Raw genomic sequence first — 15,952 nt, 5'->3', positions numbered from 1 at the left:
CGCAAAATCCCTTCAGTCCTCAGCATGAATCCCACCACCGCTGCCGCCTCCACAACAACCCCACCACCACCACCAAACTATCAACTTAGTGGCCACCTAGCGACCCCAATCCACCTCGTCGCCGCCACCTAGCAACCCCAATCCAATAAGTTCTCTTGAACTCTCGAAGCCTATGATGTTTCGATTTTTTTTTTAAGGATTTTTTTTACTTTCGTTTTTTTATTATCTGATGATGAGAAACAAAGTTCAAGAAGTTCAATGTGTATCCCTGTGATGTGTTATGTTTCGTGTTGCCAAGTGTGCATTGGTTTGTTAATGAAAATTTTACATTAGATTGCAATGATTAGGGTTTTGAGCAAGTGGTATTTTACGACTCTTTTTTTATTGTTAATGAAAATTTTTTGTTTGGCCCTTATTTTTTATTTTTATATATGTTTTCAATCTCGGCGTCTCCATTTTCGGAACCGAAATCCAATTTTACTCTGTTTGAGAGAGTTAGAGAACTTGCTTTCTTTTTGTTTGTTTGTTTGTTTGTTTGAAGCTCCCTACTACCCACTACTACTATTCAGCTCTTCACTTCAACAGGTATTTCAAAACCCACTTATTCCAACTTCCATATAGCCTTAAACTTGTTCTAATTAGATTATGTTATTGTACACTCACATGCACATTCATATGAACTATATGCCACTGGAATTTGGTGAGGTTTTATTAGATTGCACATTCAAGAATACCACTCTTTGCTAATGGTTTTAAAGTCCTTTGCTTACTCTACTAGTGTGTTGTTAACCTTGTACTTGTAGTATTTAGTATTTACAATTGTCCTTATGTTGGATGATGCTGGAAGAGTTTTATTAAACTCACTCTTAATTGCGATGTTAATAAAAAATGTTTTGTTTTGTTTAAGTCAAATTGTCCTGCCACACTATAGTCTAGAAGTAGATGATAATCTTCCTTGTTTTTTTATCCAATTTTTTCTTACTTTCTTTTATTTATTTATTTATTTATAAATGAGTAACATAACTTTATTGATGAAAAGAAAATCGCAAATACACAAGTAGTATACAATGGGTACACAATCAAGTTTTGAAATTACAATAACTTCCTCAAGCTGGCAGTTTGGTTACAAGTGGCAAACGAGGCGTGGACACTTGATTTTCCTCTCAGTCAATGTAGTTTATAATGCACAGCAAGGAAATTCAATTCCTTTATTCAGTGTAATTTATCTGCCCAGTAAGCTTTTATTGTGATTTGTATCATTTTCATTATTGTGATTTGTATTAAGAACCAATTGGTAGTGTGTATATAATGTGTTTGGCAGATTCTTAATTTTTTTAGTGTTCATTTGTTGCATCTTTTGGTCATGTGGAATCTTTTGGTCTTTTGAGTTGCATTGGCTTACCTAGGTGAAGTGAAAACGTGCAAGCTTAGCTACACTCTTTACTTGAAATCAACTTGTTTTTTACTTGTTGTTGTGCTTTGTTAAGGTCTAAAAAAATATATAATAAGTGAACATGATGAAAGGCCCAAAGAAATGGTACATTGGGCCAATCCGTGGGAAATAAAAATCGAAATAAAAAAAGAGAAAGGTTGGGGCTACAAAAGAAAGAGGGATGATGGACCTGAGGCCCAAAAAGAAGAAAAAGGGGTAAGAAGTCCATAGGAAAAAAAAAGGGAGAAAGAAAAGAATTCAGCCCGCCTAGACTTAAGAAAAAGAAAAGAAAGACCAGAGAAAGAAAAGAGCTAGGCAAGGATGCCGGGGGCTGCCTGGGACCTCTGGGTGAACAACACGGCTGAAGGAGGACTAAGACAGCTCAAAAGGCACTAGGAACAAGAGGCAGATGGACTTTTCTCGAAGCATCTAACGATGCAGTGCAAGGCCTGAGGACTTGGAAAGCAACGGCTCAGGAGTAAGAAGCTGGTGCCTCAGGGAACCCAAAATAAGAAGTCCACGAAAGGAAATGGCTGGGGAAACCTTCGGTTTGACAGAAGAAAACTCCACTTACTGGGAAAAATGACAAAAGGGAAGGGGGCCCAAAAGGGGGTAAGCCCGAAGAGGGAAGACAGAAAAAGGGGCTTGGGGAGAGAGAAGAGCTAAAGGTTCAGCTCCCCCAAGGGCACCTTGGAATGGAAGGTCAGCAAGACACTTTCAAGAAAAGAATGCCAAAAGAATGGGAGGTATGAAAAATAAGGAAATGAGCAGTTGTTAGAAGGGCTGAGACAAACAGGGGGCCCTAGTACCCAGGGGGCCAAAGGAGAAGAATCAATGGTACCCCGAAACCCTAATGTGACACTATAAAAGAGGAGAGGTGGCCAACATTAAGGTCATTCAGCAAGATAGAAATCAGATAGAATCATTAAGAAAAAAACTCTGTAAAACTCAAAGAAAACAGGAGAATATCTCTTGGTATCCCAGAAATAGCCACTATAGCACATGCTTGGATTCAAAAGGATTCAAATTTTGCAAGTCTTAGAGGCCCAGAGAGTCATCTAAGTCTATAATATTTGAGCTTATTTGAACCTTGCATTAAGTCTTGGTGAGCTCATTGTGATTCAAAACTAAGAAAAATTAATGAAATATTTCCTACTGACTTTGAGGATCCCGAGCAATTATTTTGTTTTTTTTGTTTTTTTTTGTTTTTTTTTTTTTTATATTACGTCTGTCTGCCTTTGTTGTTTCCTTGTTAAACAATACATATATTCTCGTCTGCTAGTGTATGTGTATTGTAGGAGTTTTGCCTTGTGCATCACTTGGTCTTTAAACAGCCCATTTGGCTGCGGTAGACTAAGCCCAGTTCCTTCAAACTATAACTAGAGGGTACGAGGTCCTCGTTTAAGCTTGGGCCTGGATAACTGTTCAAAAAAGCACCCTCACATGCTTATATACTTGTTTTTATTTTAGACTTTGATAGTTGAAATGGCAAGGTGAAAAGCAAATTTGCGCATGCGTTCCAAGAGGGTAACCTTGGAAGGAGCTTCTACACAACATGCGGATCAAGAAATGAACCAAGAAATGCACGAAGCTTGGCTTACATGAACATTTTGCTATTAGTTTGGTAACTTAAAAATTCTTTGAGGAATATGTGTTGAATATACTGGTTCAAATTGAAATTCTACTTGTGACTTCTTTTAGAAATAAGCATAAAAGTGATGAAAGTTGGGTTTACATGATGAATTGGGTATTGGCCAAGGGATAAGGCTGAGATCTCTCTAAGCCATGGAATCTGTCTAGGTCTTGGATTCTTGTTTGGGGTTGACAATTTGATTAAGAACACAATCATAGTAAGTCTCACCAAAATAAAAATACTATTAAAAAAAAATACATTCTGTACTAAATCCTCCACCCCCTCTCCAAAATCAGTTTCTGTCACTAGAAGCCTAGAGCAACATTTCATTCACTTTTACTTACTATTTACTTACTTTAAATACTGATTTGCATTATATATTCAATTTCATATATATATATATATATATATATATATATATATATATATATATATAGATGACAGCTTTGTTTTGGAACTTATAAAGCTGAAGATCACACTCTGCTAGTTATGGCTTAAATTAACGATATTGTCTCCTTTAAATTTCATATGTGCAACCACCTGTATGTGCCACTCGCGGGCCAAGCAAGTACTTGGATGTTTGGGATCTTCCCAACGACCAAGTTATTGAGTTGCTGCTAAATAGTATGCATCAGCCAGTTGATGAAGGGGAGAGCTTTCACTGATTTCTTGGGTATGATTGTGTGGAAACCCCACATGTGCCCGATTAGATATTTAACTGGGAAGGACATGCCATAAGAACTTAACGAAGAGTGTTGGCATGTTGTAGTGGTATTAAAGAAGTTATAATACTTGTAATTATGACATTTTGTACTAGGTTATACATAAGTATTTGAGCATGAAAAAATTTGTAATTTGCTAACTTAACTATTTGATTGTAGCGAAAATACGTCGTCCCTACTAATCCTACTGCATATGCGGCTCTGAAGACATTTATCTTACAGAGAATTGGGAAGGATTTGAGGGATCACAAATGGGCTGAAAAGCACTCATTACATACCGCATCCAAGAAACAAAGCATGGGTGAAGAATAACCGACCCAAGGGATGCATACCAAAAGATTGGGATGTTCTTGTTGAGCATTGGTATACTGATGATGCAGTGGTATGTTTGTTTTCTCTCTCTCTCTCTCTCTCTCTCTCTCTCTCTCTTTTAATATAAGAAAGAAGTTGAACGTATTACATATTTGTATGTTAAGAAGCTGTCTTGTATTGGTAATATTGCAAATTGTCATGACTGTTGTGCTACAATACAAAAAGAATTGCTAGGATTATGGTCTTGTTTGCTGTTTGATTATCTGCTTTAAACAACAATAATAGTCATCTAATCTAATCTTTTGTTATGAAGGAATGAAATATTTGGGCCCTTAGCATTGCTCAGTTATTTATTCTTGCTTCAAATCCAGTAAAATTTTTAAATTTCATGAAAATTTCTTTATCTTTATATTTGTAAAATTTAAATTTGAATCGAAAAATTGATCTGGACCATTTTTCTCAACCCTTATTTCTAATGTGACGAAGGCAAGTTCAGGCCAAAAGTATGCATAGGTTAGTTTGCCACTTCCTCTTTTATATGCTTGTTCTTTGTAATGGGTGGTACTGTATATTTTCAATGATAAAAGCCTTGTAGTTGTACTATCTAAGGACCACATATTATAATTAAGGCTTTGATATGAATATAAGCCATACAATGTCCACATTATCTGCTTAAAGCCATACAAGGTCTATTTTCGACCATGCAGACCTTCAACTAGGCAAGGCCTAAAGCAGGTCAACCTAATGTGTAAATATTTTGATTTAAGTGTTTATTCTCCAATCTGACTTGAATACTCGATACTTCCCAACATTGTTTCAGTGTTCATTCTCCAATCTATACCAAGTACTTAGAAAAATGTTGACATAGAAAGGTCTTGTTTGAGGTTGAAGTGTTGACTTATGTTTTGTATTTTGAATTTGAAGTGTTGTTGCTACTTACTGTTACTGATATTTGTTTTAAGGCTGCAAAATGGTTATTGCTTGATGTAGGTTACCGGATTTAGCCTTAGTTGTGTATGGATCTTGAGGGAGATGGATTTATTTATAAAAAAGAAAAAGAAAAAGAAAAGGAAAAAGAAAAAAAGAAAAGAAAATTGGCTTGGTTTTAGTATTGTTAAGATTTAATGGGTGTAGAAACCCCTCATGTTAGGACTCACCTCTGAAAGGTTGTCACTTTCGTATGGATGTGGGCTTGCTTTATTATTTACTGTTGTCCATTGGTAGCAGCTTACTCTTACGTTTCAACTTAACTAGTCGAATTTTGAATTTGTACCACTTAGGGCCAATCTTCCAAGATGATATCTTCTACTTAAAAACAACATACCATGACATTGTTTTTTATTTAGATTCATCATTCATGTTTGATAATACTTTGGATGTTTAATGTGCTTAGGCAAGACAAGTAAATCTTTAGCATTTTGTAGTTGGATGGAATAATATACCTTTATATAAACATGTTACTCTAATTGAATGTAGATAGAGTCTGAGAAGAATAGGCATCGTCGTTCTAAATAAGATGACTTACATATTGCTGGTTCCTGTAGCTATGTCGTGCACGCTGCAAAGAAGGTAATAAGTATTATGGCTCATTTTTAAATGATTTGACTTATCTTAAGTTTATGTGGAACCAATATTCATCACTACATAAATATGATGTTCATATTGTAAGCAAAAGCAGATGAACATCCTGTAGAGCGTGCAACATTATATTCAATACTGCATACTCATAAAGATGGATCTGCAGTTAATTGTGCAGTGCAAGCAAAAATGGTGAGTAATCCAGTTTCCCTTATATCAATATGAAATTCAAACTACCATTAGCTTAGACTTGGATTCCTTGAAAGAGTTTATCAAATTTGAGTTATTGTTGTGATTTTTTCTTTGCTTTACATGTTTATGTTGCTCATAGTTTTCCTAAAAAGAGTCACATAGCTAAAAATCTTTAGGTAATCCAATCCCACCCATTATTGCCAACAAAGGAAAAACAAGGGTAAATGTGAGACGAGATTCAATTTCTATGAATTACAATGAGAATATAAATTTTTACATTTCATATTCGAAAATAGACTATATGTGAATTTAAGATGATCAGTCATATGCATGTCATTTATATAACCTAGCAATAATGCTAGTTGGAAGGCATAACAACATAGGAGCTAGTGGTTCTAATTAATTTAAGACTAAATGCAACAAAAGCTATGTCCATGATGAGGACCATTTATGAACATCTCTGTATTAGAATTTAGAGCTACAAGTATTGGTTTTAGTATTGGCATTGGCTTTTGGGTAACACAGGCAGTACATGCTTAAGGCTTGTAGAAATTTAGAAGATTCTATGAAGTAACACCTAGTCATGCAACCAAAGGTTAAGGCCAGCATGCAGTTCAACTGGAACTAGTTCAGAAACCTGTCAATGTCACTCTATGAAGTAACATTCTCCTAAAAACCTATCTTTTGTCCTCACAGAGATGCTCACAAAGTTTCTAATTAAAGAAAAATTATAACATGTGGAATATAAGTACAACTAAAAAGTTGAATTCAAAGTCCAATAGCATAAAAAAACTTTTGTTCTGCATGTAATGTACAAAGACAATACCCTAATTCATGTTGACTTGATTTTAATAGTGAATCATATTTACATCTTTTATTGCCTCCATCCATGTCAATATCATTTGTAAGGACAATACCTTTGCAAGTTTATTGTTGAGGAGGTTATTGTGGTGAATCTTTGAATCCAAATTATGTTGATAACACCAAAGATCCAGAGTGGGTAGGATGAATACAAAAGCGCATCAATCAAATAAAACCTTTGGAAGTTTTGAATTATGCTTGTTCATTCCTACCTTTAGGGACCACCATTGAGAATAATAAATAATGAATAGTAGCAAAAGATAACCAAATTGCTAAGCATAAATCAATACTTCAATGTCAACAGTAAAGATTTCTAGAAAGGTTACATTCTTTTTTTGGTCAGTTGCATTAGGGAAGCTTTTGACAGTGGAGAACTGTCGTGGGACATAAATTATTGTAGTAGATCGGTGTTGCCTTTGTAAGGAACATGTAGAAACAATGGGCCATTTTCTATTCATTATATTGTGTATGCTTCTCAATATAATTTTTGTTGTCTTGAATCAAATGATGTTGCTAATTTCTAATTGTTTTGTTTTTTTAAAACCCAAATATCAAGATAAAATGAAGGAATTGTTGGCTGACCCTTCGAATCAATTGCAATCATTGACACAAGTGGTAATATTGCATGGTCACCGGATAATGTGTTTGCCAAAGTGATGGGTAAGGAGCGCAAAGGTCGTATTCGTGGGGTAGGATTTGGTCCAAGCCCAAGTGGCCGAAGTAGCAAGAGTGCTCTCATAGACATTCAAATACAATCAAGTCAAGCAAGGGACGATGAAGTTGCACAACTGAAGGCTTCCTTGGCTAATATGGAGGAGAAACTGTCATCTTTTGAAGAAATGAAGGAAATAATTAGCCAATTCGAAGAGATGAAGCAAAGAATGGCTTGCATTCTTCAACAAATGCAACAAACAACTTCACAATGCAATCAGGTATGATAAACGAATTTAGGGTTATTACAATGCATTTATTTTTTTGGATTCTGTATAAATGTTTCATTACGTAAAGTTTCTTCTTCTTCTTCTTCTTTTTTTTTTTTGAAGTTTCTATTGCGGAAAAAAGTGTTTTGTTTCTCTAATTCTTGTTGTTGTTGTTATAGTGCAAGGATTTTGAATTTTTGGATATTGGATTTTTATTGAGTAATTGTTATTTGCTATGATTTCAAGGCTTTGATGGGTTTATCTTATTTGACATTACCGATCAGCCCAGCTTTATCCGTTGCTAGGATCAATTCATTAACCAAAAAACTTACTATGTATAAGCCTACAGTGTTCCATTGTTTCATGTCTTCCGATAATATTGAATCTTTCCAGTTCACCAGTTGGTTTTCCTGTTATTATTTCACTTACCTGCTTGTCCTTGGTCAGGATTATCATAGTAGTGAAACCTTGAGCTTTTGCTTGGTGAATAGCTTCCCTGGCTGCCAGGCTCCAGCATTGTTGAGTGCTTTGGATTTGGGTCTTTACTAGAATGACACCTTTTAAACTCCTCTTTTCCCTCCCTATATTTTTCCAAGTATGCTATTCCTCCTTGTTCCAGCTTTTTTCTGCTATGCCCTTCTATCAGTAGAAGAATCTGCTGGTCTTGCTGGATCTTCTTGGTTAATGGTCATTTTAGATTGGTATTGAGTCAATGAGTGATTCCTGTCTTCCCTTTTGATGTAGGCTCTTTGTTGTACTTGTCAATCAAAATGTTACAAGCCATTAGTATTTCATGACGGTTTGGTACCTTACCTTCAAATAGGGGTTGGTTTCTGCATTTCCATATTGTCCACAAAGTCATAGCAATGGTGCTGTCAAAGTTAGGTTAAGGTTTTTATACTGCCCTTATGTTCTGCAGCCAATGTTCAAGCCAGTGATGGATATAACTAGGCTGCAAAATATCTTATTTGAGATTGATGCTTGAATCTAGCCACATTGCTTTTGTAGATAGACATATGAGGAATAAATGATCCAGGTGTTCCTCTTGAGACTGGCACATGACACTATTTCTGTTACTATGTTCCTTTTATATTTTTTTGCTGAAACTATGTTCCTTTTTTGTTAGCAAGATTTCACAGGCATGGCATATTGCAACAAACCAAATGATAACTTTCTTTCATTAATTATGCTTTTCCTTTGCATTAATGTCCTTCCATATTTTATTATGTGCCCATTTTAGTTTGGATTAGGATCAATTAGACTAGTTTGGATTAGGATTAGTTTTATTAATAGATTGTTAGATTAGATTTCTTTTGAATTTAAATGTAATCTTTATCTTATAAAGCCACTATTTATTTGACTTGATGTTGAATAATACAGCAGGTTTGGAGTTTGGACTCCCTTGAAGTAGTCCATAGGTTTTGGTTCCTTGAAGCAACCAATAAAAAATTGGGTACACATCATATTAAGAGATCAAGAAAGAGATACTGAAGTGACAAAGACATCCAAATATGCAAATGAAATAATACAACTAAAGGAGACATACCTTTACATTAAACACCACATTAAACCAAATGATGACATTATTAGTAATTTCAAGTGTATTCCATTATATCTGTTGCAACTTGCAACTATGTGGAAGTGTTCCCCCCCCCCCCCCCTTTATATATAAGCATAAGATTTTTCTTTGATTATGATAAGATCACAATAGGGACCTATAAAAAAAAAAAAAAAAAGATAAGATCACATAGGGGATATGGTTGGGTGTGAATACTTGAGGATGTGAGGACTAGGATGAGGATTTTAGGGCATGGTAGGTTCGGATATGGCTAGGGCATAATGTATGTGTGGTTTGAGGTGGGTTTTTGAAGGGAAAATGCTTCAGGGTTGATATGATGCAATTTTGTAATGGCTCACATTGATACTCTTTGTTAAATAGTTCTATATTTCACTTGTTGTATGATTGAATTTTAACTAGTAGGATACTTGAGAGGAAATATGAAAGCATTCCATGTGGGCATTAATTATATACTTGTATACTTGTGTGATTGAATTTTGAGGGCTGACTTGTATATTACCCTTGTATACAAGAATACAACTTTCTTTTGGCTAATGAATTATGATTTAGTTTGAATGCCTTTTTGAACTGAGGGTATAAGGTTAGCTTAAGATAATTTTGGACAACTGGTTAAAGTTGAAATAGTCAGCATCTTCTGAAATAATTCGTGATAAAAAATTTGATTAGCATATACTTGAAGGCAAGAAGGTTTTTGACTCACCATTTTGTTTTGACCAAGTACGTTGATTTTTTGTTAGATGAAGTGCTCAATAGGAGCTTATTGCTTGTTTTTGATGTTGCAAAGCAATTTTGGATTCCAATATTTGATATTGTTTTGTCCTAATTATTGCCTTTTTATTTTTTTGTATGTAGGACGTTCCTCCGATCCTACAATCCACAGCTCTCCAAAAATCATCAGCTGCATCCCATCAACCAAGCAGCTTATAAGTTTTATGTTGGTGTTTGAAGACCTTTTGTGTACAAAGAACCACATTTTTTGCAAGTGTTGAAAAATATTTTGAAACACTTGAAACTATGATTATGGTATTAGCTTAATTTAAGTGTTGAAGGACTTTTTGTGTACAGAGGACCACAGCTTTTTTTTTTGTTAATTTTATGATGATGGTTATAGACAATGTTATATATTTGATAATATATTTCTATGTTAATATAATGTTAGTTTGGAGACATTTGTGGTGTTGTTAATTAGTTACATGTGCGGTATTGTTTTAGTAGAACTAAAATTATTGCAGGTTGCTTGTAATAGGACTGTGGTTTTAAAACCTAGGGGAAAAAAATTTTAACCTATAGCGACGAGCAAAAAGTGCTGCTAAAGGTCTAAAATTATGTTATAATTGAAGCCGTATAGTGGCGTTTATAGCCCGCCGCTAAAGCTTCACACATATAGCGACGGGCGTAACTGCCGCTAAAAGATGCATATGGGCTGTTGTACATGAAGCCCTATAGCGGCGCTTATTGCCCACCGCTAAAGGTTGTCACCTATAGTGGCTTGCATATCCCTCCGCTAAAAGGTCAAGAATTGTAACCACATATAGCGGTGGTTTTCTGCTCGCCGCAATAGACCAAAACCGCCGCTAAATGGTAGATCTATTGCGGCGCTTTTTGTTACTGCCACAATAGATCTATAGTGGCACTACAACAGTGGCGGGAAGAACCGCCACAATAGCACCTGCCGCTAAAGGTCAAATGTACCTTTAGCAGCGGTTTTGGCCCGCTTCAATAGTCCATTTTTCTTGTAGTCATACATATTGGATGAAATTTATCATTAGAATCAATAAATTCTTTGTCCAACAATAGTACAAAAATGGGCTACACCTTTGCAAAAGAAGACTTATAAGCCAAAATATAATGGAAAAAGCATATCCCATTATGATAATATAGTGATAGTGGCAGTGGCAGTGGCAGTGTTGCCGAGGAGGTAACTGGGTAAAACTGTTCTTGTTCTGTTCATACTATCTATTGAGACCTTATTAAAAAAAAATCACTTACCTTTCCTCATACTTCTAGCGGTGATAATAGGTGTGGTCATTCCTTTTATTAAAACCCCAAAAAGGTAAATGAGAGACACTATATGAACAAATATCATGCATATGGTCTTATTTTAACAACACATCTATTGAAATCTGCAATTCTTAAAATAAAAAATCATTGTCCAAGCCTCGTGCAGATCAAAACTATTTTCCTGTTTTTGAACATTACATAATGTCAAACTCTCATTTTTATATATAATACAATCTCAAATAGATAATCACCATTTAAGTTTTCACCCACAAAAATGTTCTACATGCCCAAATCTCTCCTCCATCTAAATTATCCCCATTTTAAACCACAAATAGCTAACATCAAAATGATACTAAACTCCAATCCATTAGTGGATTATGAACCATCAGACTTGGCAAAAAAATGTACAGTTAATCACAATATTAGAATCATATCATCCAACAACAAAATTGAATAGTATTCTCATATGGAAGTAGGAGGGACTAAAACAATAGACCAATAACAGCCACTACAGCCACAATGAAAACCCATTTCCACTATGAAACTGAAATGATTTGAACTAATCTTCTTGTCCAATGCTGCTTGAAGTTCCCAGAGCATATAATTCAGCCACAAAGCACATAACTAATTCCCCTCCCCTTCTAAAAATAAAAAATAAAAAATAAAAAAAGGAAAATGCTAAAGAATGCCCTTAGGGCAATGGTTAACAATCCATTTAAAGAAAGTTTTTATGTGTACGTTTTTAGACCCCTTAAAACACCAGTTGTTTAACCTAGTTATTTAGTCAAGTGATTACTTAGATAAATTATTAAGATCTAGGTTAAAACAAAACAATCACAAATATTAAAGCAGCGGAAAATAAAGAACACAAAGATCTGATGACCTAGGAAAACCAAACTAGTAAAAAACCTGGGGAGGATTTAACCTAGCTATCCTCAAGGTAAAACAAGATCCACTATGAAAGAATTGAAGTTTTACAATAGTGACTTAGACCACTAACATCCTATTGCTACCTTGAGTAAAAAACTTACTACCACGACCACGTGACAACTCTGAGTCCACGGACTACTTCTTTCTCAGTTCCACAGCATCCATAAGTACACCCACTTGTGTTTTTCTTTAAGCTCTTGAAACTACAACTGGAGAGATCACCAAGTTCTCGAAATCAATCTTGATCTCGATAACCCTAAGTATGTATAAAGGTAAACACCTCTAGATCTCAAAAGAGATTCACACATACAGCATATCAACAACCTCTAAAACGTGGCTAGGGTTTTTCTATTTATATGAGACATAAAACATAAAACCCGACATGTCAAACAGGCTTGGGCTTGGGCTGAGTTGGAAAATTCTGCAAAAAAAAAAATCTACACGAGCTTCGATCGATTAAGTCTAATTTTCGATCGATCGAGCCTTACAGATTTAGTCCAATAAATTCTGTAGTACACTCAATTCCAACTTTACAATAAACACACTTTGAGCTGCCTAAATCTAGATCTAAGTTTCGATCATGGTTTGCCAACATTACATATTGAAGTTCTAATGCATTTAGATCCTAAAGTCTTAGAACCTAACATTATGGAAAAAGAAAAAAAAAAAACAATTAATGTTTTGACATCTTTTTTGATTTCCCATAAAAGTGGTGTTAAAACTTTCCTAAAATGGATTGTTAACTATTACCTTAAGAGCAGTTGTTAGCATGACCCTAAAAATAAAACTGAAAAAAAAAATAAATAAATAAATAAACAAAACAAAACAAAAAAAAAACCAAAAAAAAAAAACAAACGGAGTGTTAATCAGAGACATGACAAAGGAAAAATGGTAAATTGAAAACTTCGAATCGAATTGAAGCAATAGCTTTAGCTACCGTACAGTTTAAGTTAAATCCAAAAAATTTCAATGATAGAGCAGCAAATAGACCAAGGAAATAAAATAGGTTTGAAATTGAACAAAAAAAAAAAAAAAAACTTTTTTGAAAGGAACTTACCTACACTGCACTTGGAAGTTGATTGCCTTAGTTCTCTCAGTTGCAAACAGAAAAAAAAAATGTTAGTACGAAATATGAGATGGGGATCGAGTATAATTGATTTGTTGGACCAAAGATACTTAGGTATTGCAGCGGTGCAGTGGAGGGGAGGGTGAAAGAAAGAAAGCGAGGATAAGCGGCACAACGGCGTAGTTGGGTGGAGTTGGTTTGAAGTGAAAAGGAATAATGTGTGTGAGAGCATAGCGGAGGTTTGAATTGAAAATTTGGGACAAATGGGTTTCAGATTCCAGGGAGAAGAAACTAGAAAGAGAGAGAAATTTGATTTTGGATAAATGGGATTTCAGAGAAAATAAAGAGAGTGTGGTGGGATTTCAAAATTTTTTAGGACAAATTTGTCTTTTGGTTATATAAAATGTTGAAGTGTTGATGTGTTTTCTTTGTTACACATGTAATTTTTTCATTGGACTTAGAAACACCACATGGATGTTGACTTGGAGTTCCTGAAACAGCATATACTTTCTCCGATTTTTTTTTTCTTGAGAGAGTTTCAACTTATAATGTCCACTCCTGATGATGCTCTTTATCATCAGACCAAGACACCAATTGGTTTTTTGTGTAAGCTGGGATTGAACCCTAGATCTCTTATTCAACCATCATAAACTTTACCGGTTGAGCTAACTAAAACCTACACTTTTTTTTTTTAGAAACTTACTCCAATTAAACACCCAAAAAAATTATTTTCTTTCCATTTTTCTCTCTTCTTTCAACCACAAAAATCCTTGGAGAAGACTTATGCGCGCCTTGGCCTATATATCAAGATCAAGAGCTGTGTGATATTGTATATATGACCATCAGTATAGGACTATCTGGAAGCTCTATCGGAATATAAATATTGATTTGTAATTGATCGGTTCACCTAGGTTTTTTTTTTCACTACAGTAGATCACTTTTTTATATTTAATTAATCACTTTTATTAATTAATATGATACTCTTATTTGCCCAAGTTTATTGTCGTATTGCATGTAGTGACTACTGAGTACTGACTAGTGAGAATTATATCTATGCTTTGTAACATTTTTAATTCAAATATTATCAAAAGAATTATTTGTAGTCATACTAATTTAAGTTTTCAATCGATCCTTTTCTTTTTCTCTTTCTTTCTTTTTTTCCTTTGAAAAATCATTTGTAGATATTATATATTTTTCATTCTTTGAAATATTATGGTGCTATGATTAATGAAGTTATTTTATTTTGGACAAAAAATGAAAAAAAAAAAATAATGAGCCCTTATTTAAGCCCAAGTAACATTGGTCAATGAAACATGCATAACTACTAATTGTTGGAATCTGCCTAAATTTATTCAAGTTCTTACATGCTTTATTAGTGCCAAGTGGCTATCTTCTCTGTACAATAAGTGGCTATGTTCTTATTAATTATTAAATTATCTTATCCTTTTTTATAATGTTTATCTTATTAATATTAAAAATTTTAAGATAGTTTAAAAAGCCTACTCCAATTAAAATACTATTTCTCTTGTTAATTTTTAAAAATAGTTTAAGTAAAATTATATTATCTAAATTTCAAGAAATTTAAAATTCTTCTCTAACTAAAATTGTATTACCAAAAATTGGGTATTAATTGTTAGTATAGTTTAATTTAGCTAAAATTCTATCACCTAAGTTTTAAGAAATTCAAAATTCACTCAAACTAAAATTTTATTTGTCTTAGGAACATGTTTGGGGTCATGGGCTCTAACCAGTAACCACCTGTAGGAATATCATGTGCAATGCATATACTCACTGGGTTAGCTAGGTTAAGTAAGTCATGTGCAATAATCTGATCTTCCTATTAGTGGTTGGAGCTCAAGGCTCCCAACATGTTTGGAGTCAAACTTTGTAAGAGAATATGAACAAGTGTAAAAAAATATTTTATCTCAATTATGTGTCCTGCAATAAAGGCTAACTAAACTCTGTAATATGTAAACAAAAGTTGACATAAATTAACATTCACTTATAGTAATCTTTCTTTTTAATTAATGGAATGAAATCTAAAATTAAGACCTATATATCTTGTCAATAAAAATCCTGAAAAAAAAATTCCTATACCATATGTTTGGACTCCCCTCTTCCCTAGCTCCCTCCATCTCCCTCTATTCCAAACAAACCAATTGATAGGCCAAGAATGTATTGACCGCTTGTGATGAATTAACCAATTAATTAGCCAAGTTGATTAATTAATCAAATTAACATACAATATGCATGGCAGCACAAACAAATCACCAACTAAATAAAATGCAGTGGAAAATAAAGTTGACACAGTGATTTGTTTACGAATGGGGAAAATCTCCAAGGCAAAAACCCCACTGGGTGATTTTAAGGTCACCACTCTCGAGAATTCATTATTATCACAACAAGCGGTTACAAGTAAAGGAATCCCAGTACTTATACCAACCTACAGTTGAACCCTTACCCCAATACACAATTGGACTTGTTTTGTAGTAACAATCTCTCATTTTAATGCACGGCTCCTAGTACGTGACTAACCAATAGATGGGCGGATCTCAGTACGCGACTTAATCGCCAACTTGAGAAAGATGTTGGCTGAAAAGTTCTTCAATTCATCAACACGATGAAGTTCACGAAACTGCTTGGTCAAAAAACCCAATGACGTACAAACGCAATAGCTTCTTCAAGAGAAAGAAGAACTAGGGCAAATTAGGTTTCCGATCACAATT

At 34.3% G+C, this 15,952-nt stretch overlaps 1 long non-coding RNA gene across 5 annotated transcripts; it reads left to right on the top strand.

Annotated features, from left to right (window-relative positions):
- Positions 1-527: 527 nt before the first annotated feature.
- On the top strand, positions 528-10,342 carry LOC142627676 (uncharacterized). Of its 5 annotated transcripts, none has more exons than XR_012842921.1 (6): positions 528-585; positions 3,947-4,169; positions 5,576-5,668; positions 5,778-5,869; positions 7,287-7,662; positions 10,082-10,342. It is a non-coding gene; the product is annotated as an uncharacterized LOC142627676 (long non-coding RNA). The 5 variants fall into 5 exon arrangements; XR_012842919.1 differs by lacking the exon at positions 528-585 and adding an exon at positions 1,057-1,217; XR_012842920.1 differs by lacking the exon at positions 528-585 and adding an exon at positions 2,743-3,056.
- Positions 10,343-15,952: the final 5,610 nt, after the last annotated feature.

This window comes from Castanea sativa, chromosome 3 (genome assembly GCF_040712315.1).
Source record: "Castanea sativa cultivar Marrone di Chiusa Pesio chromosome 3, ASM4071231v1".
Classification (NCBI taxonomy): domain Eukaryota; kingdom Viridiplantae; phylum Streptophyta; class Magnoliopsida; order Fagales; family Fagaceae; genus Castanea; species Castanea sativa.
Note: the sequence above shows the minus strand (reverse complement) of the source record. Positions and strands in the feature narration are given on the sequence as shown.